At 46.3% G+C, this 10,406-nt stretch overlaps 4 non-coding genes across 4 annotated transcripts; 2 read left to right on the top strand and 2 right to left on the bottom strand.

Annotated features, from left to right (window-relative positions):
- Positions 1 to 1,310: 1,310 nt before the first annotated feature.
- On the bottom strand, positions 1,311 to 1,404 carry trnar-ucu (transfer RNA arginine (anticodon UCU)). The gene is made up of 2 exons: positions 1,368 to 1,404; positions 1,311 to 1,346 (listed from the first exon to the last, which is right to left on the bottom strand). It is a non-coding gene; the product is annotated as a tRNA-Arg (tRNA).
- Positions 1,405 to 3,828: 2,424 nt separating this feature from the next.
- Positions 3,829 to 3,910, top strand: trnas-cga (transfer RNA serine (anticodon CGA)). Its single transcript has one exon. It is a non-coding gene; the product is annotated as a tRNA-Ser (tRNA).
- Positions 3,911 to 7,320: 3,410 nt separating this feature from the next.
- On the top strand, positions 7,321 to 7,409 carry trnar-ucg (transfer RNA arginine (anticodon UCG)). The gene is given in 2 exon segments: positions 7,321 to 7,357; positions 7,374 to 7,409. It is a non-coding gene; the product is annotated as a tRNA-Arg (tRNA).
- A 319-nt stretch (positions 7,410 to 7,728) lies between these two features.
- On the bottom strand, positions 7,729 to 7,803 carry trnaa-ugc (transfer RNA alanine (anticodon UGC)). Its single transcript has one exon. It is a non-coding gene; the product is annotated as a tRNA-Ala (tRNA).
- Positions 7,804 to 10,406: the final 2,603 nt, after the last annotated feature.

The following is a 10,406-nucleotide window of genomic DNA, read 5'->3' as shown; positions in this document are numbered from 1 at the left end:
CTGTTTATGTGTAACATACCCGAGGAGCTGATTGGCCTCCTCCTGTTCCTTTATAACAGACTCGAAGGGCTGAATGGCCTCCTCCTGTTCCTGTATAACAGACTCAAGGGGCTGAATGGCCTCCTCCTGTTCCTGTGTAACAGGCTCAAGGGGCTGAATGGCATCCTCCTGTGCATGTAAAACAGGCTTGAAGGGCTGAATGGCCTCCTCCTGTTCATGTATAACGAGCTTGAGGGGCTGAATGGCCTCCTCCTCTTCCTGTGTAACCGGCTCGAGGGGCTGAATGGCCTCCTCCTGTTCCTGTCTAACAGGCTTGAGGGGCTGAATGGCATCCTCCTGTGCATGTAAAACAGGCTTGAAGGGCTGAATGGCCTCCTCCTGTTCCTGTCTAACAGGCTTGAGGGGCTGAATGGCTTCCTCCTTTTCCTGTATAACACGCTCGAGAGGCTGAATAGCCTCCTCCTGTTCCTGTATAACAGGCTCGTGTGTCTGAATTGTCTCCTCTTGTTCCTGTGTAACAGGCTTGAGTGGCTGAATGGCCTCCTCCTGTTACTGTGTAACAGGCTCGAGGGGCTGAATGGCATCCTCCTGTGCATGTATAACAGGCTCGAGGGGCTGAATGGCCTCCTCCTGTTCATGTATAGCAGGCTTGAGGGGCTGAATGGCCTCCTCCTGTTCCCGTATAACAGACTCGTGTGTCTGAATTGCCTCCTCCTGTTCCAGTGTAGCAGGCTTGAGGGACTGAATGTCCTCCTCCTGTTCATGTGTGGCAGGTTTGAGGGGCTGAATGGCCTCCTGCTGTTCCTGTGAAACAGACTCGTTGGTCTGAATTGCCTTCTCCTGTTCCTTTATAACTGGATCATAGGTCTGATTTGCCTCCTCTTCATCCTATGTAACAGGTTCGAGGGGCTGAATGGAGTTCTACTGTTCTTGTACAGATCTTGTATCGCTGAAAGCCTTCCTCCTGTCCAATGCAACAGGCTCGAGGCGTAAAAGGCCTCCTCTTGTCCCTGTGTAACAGGCTCGAGGGGCTGAATGGTCTCCTCCTGTTCCTGTATAACAGGCTAAAGGGGCTGAATGGCCTCCTCCTGTTCTAGTGTAAAAGGGTCATGGGACTGAATGGTTTCCTCCTGTTCCTATGTAAAACGGCCATGGGACTGAATGGCCTCCTCCTGCTCCTGTGCAACTGACTCAGGGGTTGAGAATACTCAGAGGGAAAGTGTCGGGGCGGTCGTTTCCCTTCTCTGAATTACCGATTTACTGCAAAACGTACTGTCAGTGGAGGAACCATCGAACCCTCGCCCAAAATCCGACTCTGGTGGGACTCGAACCCACAACCTTTGAACGGCCTTAATCTGTCATACAACTAGAAGTCCAATGCGCTATCCATTGCGCCACAGAGCCAATTACATAAACTTCTATTACAAAAGCAAAATAGTGTTGATGCTGGAAATCTGAAATATAAACAGATGAAATGCTGGAAACACTCTGCAGGTCAGGCAGCATTCCATGTCTGTTTAAAAGGGGTCTACTTTCAGTCCCGGATCATTCTGTGTCTGTTTAATAGGGACATGCTGTCAGTCCCGGATCATTCTGTGTCTGTTTAAAAGGGACATGCTGTCAGTCCCGGTTTATTCTGTGTCTGTTTAAAAGGGACATGCTGTCAGTCCCGGATCATTCTGTGTCTGTTTAAAAGGGACATGCTGTCAGTCCCGGTTTATTCTGTGTCTGTTTAAAAGGGACATGCTGTCAGTCCCGGATTATTCTGTGTCTGTTTAAAAGGGATGTTCTGTCAGTCCCGGGTCATTCTGTGTCTGTTTAAAAGGGACATGCTTTCAGTCCCGGTTATTCTATGTCTGTTTAAAAGGGATGTGCTGTCAGTCCCGGATTATTCTGTGTCTGTTCAAAAGGGATGTACTGTCAGTCCAGGATCACTCTGTGTCTGTTTAAAAGGGATGTGCTGTCAGTCCCGGGTCATTCTGAGTCTGCTTAAATGGGATGTGCTGTCAGTCCCGGATCATTCTGTGTCTGTTTAAAAGGGATGTGCTGTTAGTCCCGGATCATTCTGTGTCTGTTTAAAAGGCATGTGCTGTAAGTCCCTGGTCATTCTGTATCTGTTTAAAAGGGATGTGCTGTCAGTCCCAGATCATTCTGTGTCTGATTAAAACGGGTGTTACATAATATTATAGAGTCTGCCCCACAGAAACAGTCCATTTGCACGAACTGGTCTCCACACGAGGCTCATCCTTCTCTATTTCTCCTCACCCCCCAAATAAAACTAGAATCAATAATGGTAACCATGAAACTATCGGATTGTCGTAAAAACCCATCTGGTTCACTAATGTCCTTAACCGGTCTGGCCTTTGTGTGACTCCAGTCCCATAGCAATGTGGTTGATTCTTAACTGCCCTCTGACATGGCCTAGCAAGCCACTCAGTTGTAACAAACCGCTATGAAACAAAATAATAAAAATGAAACTGGACGGACCACCTGGCCTGATCCATATCAGCCTCCTCCTGAGGTCCCCACCATCACAGAAGCCAGTCTTCATCCAATTCGATTCACTCCACGTGATATCAAGAAAAGGCTGAGCACACTGGATACAGCAATGGCTCTGGGCCCCGACAACACCCCGGCTATTATTCTGAAGACTTGTGCTCCAGCCAAGCTGTTCCAATACAGCTACAACACTGGCATCTATCCAACAATGTGGAAGACTGCCCAGGTATGTCCTGTCCACAAAAAGCAGGACAAATCCAATCCAGCCAATTACCGCCCCATCAGTCTACTCTCTACTCTCAATCATCAGCAAAGTAATGGAACGTATCATCCACAGTGCTGTAAAGTGGCACTTACTGACCAATAACCTGCTCATTGATGCCCGGTTTGGGTTCTGCCAAGAGCACTCGGCTCCCGACTTCATTAAAACCTTGGTCCAACATGAACAAAGGAGCTGACCACCAACATCCTGGGGGTTACCATTGAACATAAATACTGTGACAACAAGAGAAGGTCAGAGGCTAGGCATTCTGCGTCGGGTGTCTCACCTCCTGACTCCCAAAGCCTTTCTACCATCTACAAGGCACAAGTAAGGAGTGTGATGGAATACTCTCCACTTGCCTGGATGAGTGCAGCTCCAACAACACTCAAGAAGTTCGACACCTTCCAGGACAATGCAGCCCGCTTGATTGGCACCCCTTCCACCACCTTAAACATTCACTCCCTCCACCACCGGCGCACCGTGGCTGCAGTGCGTACCATCTACAAGATGCACTGCAGCAACTCACCAAGGCTTCTTCAGCAGCACCTGCCAAACACGCAACCTCTTCCACCTAGAAGGACAAGCGCAGCAGGCGCATGGGAACACCTCCACCTCCAAGTTCCCCTCCAAGTCACACACCATTCTGACTTAGAAGTATGTTGCCGATCCTTCATCGTCGCTGGGTCAAAATCCTGGAACTCCCTCCCTAACAGCACTGTGGGAGTACCTTCACCACACGGACTGCAGCGGTTCAAGAAGGCGGCTCATCACCACCTTCTCAAGGGGCAATTAGGGATGGGCATTTAATGCTGGCCTTGCCAGCGCACCCACAACCCATAAACGAATTTTAAAAATCCTATCAGCATATCCTTCTATTCCTTTCTCCCTTCCTCTTAAATGCATCTAGTAGTATTCACCTCAACTACTGCATTCTCAGCACTCTTTGGCCAAAGAAGTTAATCCCGAATTCCCTGCTGGATTTATCGGTGAGCATTTATGATCTGTCTTCTCTGAGCTAGTTCCTGACTCACTCACAGTAGGAAGCATTTTCTTACTGTTAATGTGCAGCTGCGATGGCCGAGTGGTAAAGGCGTTGGACTCGAAATCCAATGGGGTTTTCCCGCGCAGGTTCGAACCCTGCTCGCAGCGACTTTGATGCAAATGTTTTATTTCATCGGCTCCCTGTGGCGATCACTGGCCCCGAAATTGATCAGAATTCCCTCCACTGCACTTTATTACACTGATTAACCCAAAGTTCCAATTGAAACACTAATAATTTATCGGCATCAATTAGATATTGTGGATTTGTTGGGAACTAGTGAGCAATACACACACAAAGCAGCATCAAAAATACTAATTATAAAGAGCCCTGCAGTGTTTGTTATGGAATCACCTTCAGCAACTAAGTGGGAACACGGTTTGGTTTTGTAAAACTGAACACGAATTAAAAAGTGTGTAAAAAGACCGTGGCAGGACTCGAACCTGCAATATCCTGATAACCTCAGAAATTAAAACCAAAGTCTGACGCCTTATCCATTAGGCCACGCGATCAGTAGTAGTAATTTGCAGATCAGCGCCATCTGTGGACAGATAGACACAGGGTCAACCTTCCAGTTCCTTGAGCTCTCTGCAGAACTAAGGTTTTGTAGCTTTGCTTCAAAGTATGACAGCTCCAATCTTTTCAGCAAATAGCAAAATTAAGAAACTACCCACACCATCAAAAAGTAAATGGCCCATATGGGGATCGAACCCACGACCTTGGCGTTATTAGCTCTACGCTCTAACCTACTGAACTAACCGACCTGCCTTAACTCCTTTTGCTGTTAAATTCAATTTATGTTGATTTTTGGTTTTTGTCAGTTGTCAGTGCTCCGGTTTCCTCCCACATTCCAAAGATGTGCGGGTTAGGTTGATTGGCTATGATAAATTGACCCTTAGTGTTAGGGGGATTAAATATGTGGGGTTACGGGGATAGGGTGGGATATGTGTTGGTGTAGGGGTTACGGGGATCGGGTGGGATATGTGTCGGTGCAGGCTCGATGGGCCGAAATGGCCTCTATCTGCACTGTGGGGTTCCTGTGATTCTGTGACTTCGAAGTCTGTAAAAGAAAGACTCTGATTTCTACAGCGCCTTTCACCTGAGGACGTCTCAAAGCGCTTTACAGGCAATGTAGTTGTAGTCACTGTTGTAATGTAAGAAAAAGAGCAGCAGGCAATTTGTGCACAGCAAGCTCCCACAATGTGATAATCGAGGATAACCTGTTTTAGTGATGGTGATTTGAGGATAAATATTGGCGACAGGACACCGGGGTAAACCTCACCACCCCCTGCTCTTCTTACAATTGTGACATGGGATCTGTTATGTCCACCTGAGAGGGCAGAGGGGGCCTCAGTTTTGGAATTCTATTCCACCACAATCTGTAACCTGATGGACCGGTGTATTCCTCACACTACCATTAGCATCAAGACAGGGGACCAGCCCTGGTTCAATGAGGAGTGTAAAAGAGCATTTCAGGAGCAGCACCAGGCGTACCTAAAATGAGGTGCCAACCTCATGAAGCTACAACTCAGGACTACACACATGCTAAACTATGGAAACCGCATGTGTAGACAGAGCTAAGCGACCCAACAACCAACGGATCAGATCAAAGCTCTGCAATCCTTCCACATCCAGTCGTGACAATTTTAATTTAATTTAATTTGTTCCTAGGACTTGGGCATCGCTGGCAAGGCCAGCATTAATTGCCCATCCCTAATTGCCCTTGAGAAGGTGGTAGTGAGAAGCCCTCTTGGCCCGCTGCAGTCAATGAGGTGAAGGTACTCCAATAGTACTGTTAGGGAGGGATTTCCAGGATTTTGACCTAGCGACGATGAAGTTATGGTGATATATTTTCACGTCGGGATGGTGTGTAACTTGCAGGGGAACTTGGAGGTGATGGTTTTCCCATGCACCTGCTGCCCTTATAAGAACATAAGAACATAAGAAATAGGAGCAGGAGTAGGCCATTCAGCCCCTCGCACCTGCTCCACCATTCAATAAGGTCATGGCTGATCTGCTCTTGGCCTTAACTCCACTTTTCTGCCTGTTCCCCCTTAACCCTTGACGCTCTGATAGTTCAACAATCTGTCTATCTCAGCCATGAATATAATCAATGATTCAGGCTCCACAGCTCTCTGGGGTAGATAATTCCAAAGATTCACAACCCTCTGAGAGAAGAAATTCCTCCTCATCTGCGTCTTAAATGGACAAACCCTTATTCTGAAACTATGCCACCTGATTCTAGATTCCCCCATGAGGGAAAACACCCTCTCAGCATCTACCCTGTCAAGACCCCTGGGGATTTATCCATTCCATTCTATTCCATTCTCCCAGTTTCTCTGTCTCCGTTGCATCTGTTCTGATGATGCCACCTTCCATACCAGTGCTTCCGGTATGTCTTCCATTTTCCTCAACTGAGGATCCCCCTCTACCATGGTCGACATGACACTCGACCGTGTCTGTTCCATTTCCCGCACTACTGCTCTCATCCCTTCCGCTCACTCCCAGAAACATGATAGGGTTCCTCCCTTGTCCTCACCTGCCTCCACATTCAACGGATCATCCTGCGCCATTTCCACCACCTCCAGCATCAAACACATCTTCCCCTCCTCCCTTTCAGCATTTCGAAGGGACCGCTCTCTCCATGGCAGCCTGGTCCACTCCTCTATCACCCCAACACCCCTTCTCCTTTGCCCGGCACCATCCCATGCAAGTGCAGGAGATGCAACACCTGCCCTTTTAACTCCTTCCTTCCCATCGCCCAGGGCACCAAACACTCCTTCCAGGTGAATCAGCGATTACTTGTACTTCTTACAATTTAGTTACTGTATTCGCTGAATCTACATTGTGACACCAAATGCAGATTGGGTGCCCGCTTTGCAGAACAGTTGGCAAGTGTGACCCCGAGCTTCCGGTCACCTGTCACTATAATTATCTGCTCCACTCCCTCTCTGATCTCTCCTTCCTTGGCCTGTTGCACTGTTCCAATGAAGCTCTACGTAAGCTCGAGGAACAGCACCTCATCTTTCTATTAGGCACTTTACAGCCTTCTGGACTTAACACCGAGTTCAACAATTTCAGGCTATAAATTGGCCCCTGTATTTCTTTTATTTTTTTAATTTGTTCCCATGTTTCCTCACATGACATTTGTTAATGTTTCTGCCATAATCATTCACACCTCATATTGAGCCATCTTTTGATCGTTAACGTGTCCTATTACCTCTGCTTTTGCCTTGCACCATCATCCCTTTTGTAAGTCAATCTCTCCTGCCTTCCATTCTATCACAGACATTCCGTTTATTCTTACCTCGCCTCCACCCACCCCTGCTTAAAAATCCCTCTTCCCTAATCTTTTCCAGTTCTGATGAAGGGTTCGACCTGAAAGGTTAACTCTGTTTCACCCTCACTCGATGCTGCCTGACCTGTTGAGTGTTTCCAGCATTCTCTGTTGTTATTGAAATGAACACAGTGACGGAGTTTCATCACTCATTATTAGGATTTGTTCAGCTTTTCTTTGTGTGGCCGCGTGGCCTAATGGATAAGGCGTCTGACTTCGGTGTAAATTCTGAAGCCATCAGAAGATTGCAGGTTCGAGTCCTGCCGTGGTCGTTTTACACACTTTTTAATTCATGTTCAACTTCAGAAAACCAAACCGCGTTTCCACACTTTTCCTTCCAAGCATTGCAGGGTTCTTTATTAAATGGAATTTTTACATGCTGTCTTATGTGTAAATTCCTCACTGATCTTTGCCAACAGTTTCAAACAAATCCACAACTTCTAATTGATGACAAATTAGTGTTTCCAATTGGAACAACAGCTTTGGGTTAATCAGTGTAATAACGTGCAGTGGAGAGAATTCTGATCAGTTTCGGGGCCAGTGATCTCCACAGTGAACTAATGAAATAAAGTAAAGAAATTGCAGTAGAATCGCTGCAAGCAGAGTTTGAACCTGCGCTGGGATTGGGTTGCAAGTCCAACGCCTTAACCACTCGGCCATCGCAGTTGCACAAATGTAACCTTTCAACAGTGAAATGACCTGTGCAAACTATTAGACAACTGCCCTGCACAATGTAAATGGAAGGAAGTTGTGTGACAGCTGTACAGAGGCCTGATTAGGCCACTGTGTACAGTTCTGCGCACTGCACCTTAGAAAGGATATATTGACCTTGGAGGGAGCGTGGTGCAGATTCACGAGCGTGTTACCAGGGCTCCAAGGGTTAGGCTATGAGCAGAGATCACATAATCTAGGCTTGTATTCCCTGGAATATTGAAGATTAAGGGCAGAGATCACAGAAATACAGAAATTTACGCCAGAGAAGGAGGCCTTTCGGCCCATCGTGTCTTTGCCAGACGAATAAGAGATATTTTGCCGAATCCCACTTTCCAGCTCTGGGTCTGTAGCCCTGTAGGTTGCAGCACTTCAAGTACATATCCATAGTGCTTTCTATTAATGTGATCGGTAGTGACTTCCAGATTCCCTCCACTCTCTGTGTGAAAATGGTTGTTGTCAACTCCTCTTTCACCATTTTACCAGTTACTTTAAATCTACGCCCCTGATCATTGACATATCTGCTAAGGGAAATAGGTCCTTCCTATCCACTCTATCTTGGCCCCTCAGAATTTTATGCACCTCAATTATGTCTCCCCTCCACCTCCTCTGCTCCAAAGATAACAACCCAACCCTATCCAATCTTTACTTATAGCTAATATTTTCCAGTCCTGTCAACATCCTAGTAAATCTCCTCTGTACCCTCTCTAGTGCAATCACATCTTTCCTGTACTGTGGTGACCAAAACTGTCTTCAGTACTCTAGCTGCGGCCTAACTAGTGATTTATACTGTTCAAGCATAACCTCCCTGTTCTTGAATTCTATGCCTTGGCTAATAGAAACATAGAAACATAGAAGATAGGAGCAGGAGTAGGCCGTTCGGCCCCACGAGACTGCTCCACCATTCAATGCGATCATGGCTGATCATCCAAATTCAGTATCCGGTTCCTGATTTTTCACATAACCGTTGATCCCTTTAGCCTTAAGAAATATATCCAACTCCTTCTTGAATATATTTAATGTATTGGCCTCTGCTGCCTTCTGTGGTAGAGAATTCCATAGGTTCACCACTCACTGGATGAAGAAATTCGTCCTCATCTCTGTCCTAAATGGCTTACCCCTTATCCTTAGTCTGTGACCCCTGGTTCTGGATTCACCGACCATCGGGAACATCGATCCTGCATCTAGTCAGTCCAGTCCTGTCAGAATTTTATACGTTTCAATTAGATCCCCTGTCATTCTTTTAAACTCCAGTGATTATAAGCCCAATCGACACAATCTCCCCTCATACATCATTCCTGCCATCCCAGCTATCTGCCTGGTGAGTCTTTGCAGAAGTCCTTCCATGGCAAAGCATCCTTCCTCAGAAAAGGCGACCAAAACTGTACATAATACTCAAGATGTGGTCTCACCAAGGCCCTGTACAACTGCAGCAAGACATCCCTGTTCCTGTGCTCAAACCCTCTCGCTATGAAGGCCAAGATACCATTTGCCTTCTTAACCACCTGCCGCCTAATAAAGGAAAATATTCCCTTAGACTTTTTAACCAATAATAAAACAGAAACTGCTGGAAATATTCAGCAGCTCATCTGAAATAAGAACAGAAAATGCTGGAAATATTCAGCAGGCAATCTGAAATAATGACCTGCTGAATATTGCCAGCTCTTTTTGTTTTTTTTTCAGATTCCAGCATCCGCAGTCTTTTGCTATTGCCTTCTTAAACACCTTATCTACCTGTTCTGCTACCTTCAAGAACCTGTGGACATGCTCTCCAATGTCGCTCTGTTCTTTTACGCTTCTCAATATCCTACCATTTATTGTGTATTCCTTTGTCCTGTTTGGCCTCTCCTAATGCATTACCTCTCACTTCCACGAATTGAATTCCATTTGCCACTTTTCTGCCCACCTGACCAATTCATTGATAACGTCCTGCAGTCTGGAGCTTTCTTCCTCACTAACAACCACATGGACAATGTTTATATAACATCGGCAAACTTCTTAATCCTACATTGAAGTCTAAATCAGTGAGATATAACACAAAAAGCACGGGATCTAGTACTGAGCCCTCCCGAATCCCACTGAACAGCCTTCCAGTCACAAAAACTCCCATCGACCACTACCCTTTGCTTCCAACTTGTCACTTTCCTTGGATCCTTTGGGCGTTTACCTGTCTTACCAGTCTGCCATGTGGGCAGATTCTGATTTTTAGGGTATTGAAGGCAATTGATAGAGTAGACAGAGGGAAACGTTTTCCGCTGGGGCGAGGAATGGGGGTGGGGGGGGAGGTGTCGGGGGCGGGTGGGGGGAGATAGAGTCTAGGTCAAGAGGACCAAACCTTAAAACAGGAACCAGGCCGTTCAAGAGAGAAATTAGGAAACATTTCTTCATACAAAGAAAGGTCGAACTGTGGAACTCCTCCCACAAAAGGCAGTTATTGCTCGATCATTTAATGATTGTATATCTGAGATCGATAGACTTTTGCTAGACCGGAGTATTAGGGGAAAATAATAGACTTGTTTACAAAAATTGCTATTAATATAAGTATACTTTAAAAATGA

This window comes from Somniosus microcephalus, unplaced genomic scaffold (genome assembly GCF_052327205.1).
Source record: "Somniosus microcephalus isolate GS21.2 unplaced genomic scaffold, FLI_Smic_1.0 unresolved_chr8, whole genome shotgun sequence".
Classification (NCBI taxonomy): domain Eukaryota; kingdom Metazoa; phylum Chordata; class Chondrichthyes; order Squaliformes; family Somniosidae; genus Somniosus; species Somniosus microcephalus.
This window is presented reverse-complemented; position numbering and strand designations above follow the sequence as displayed.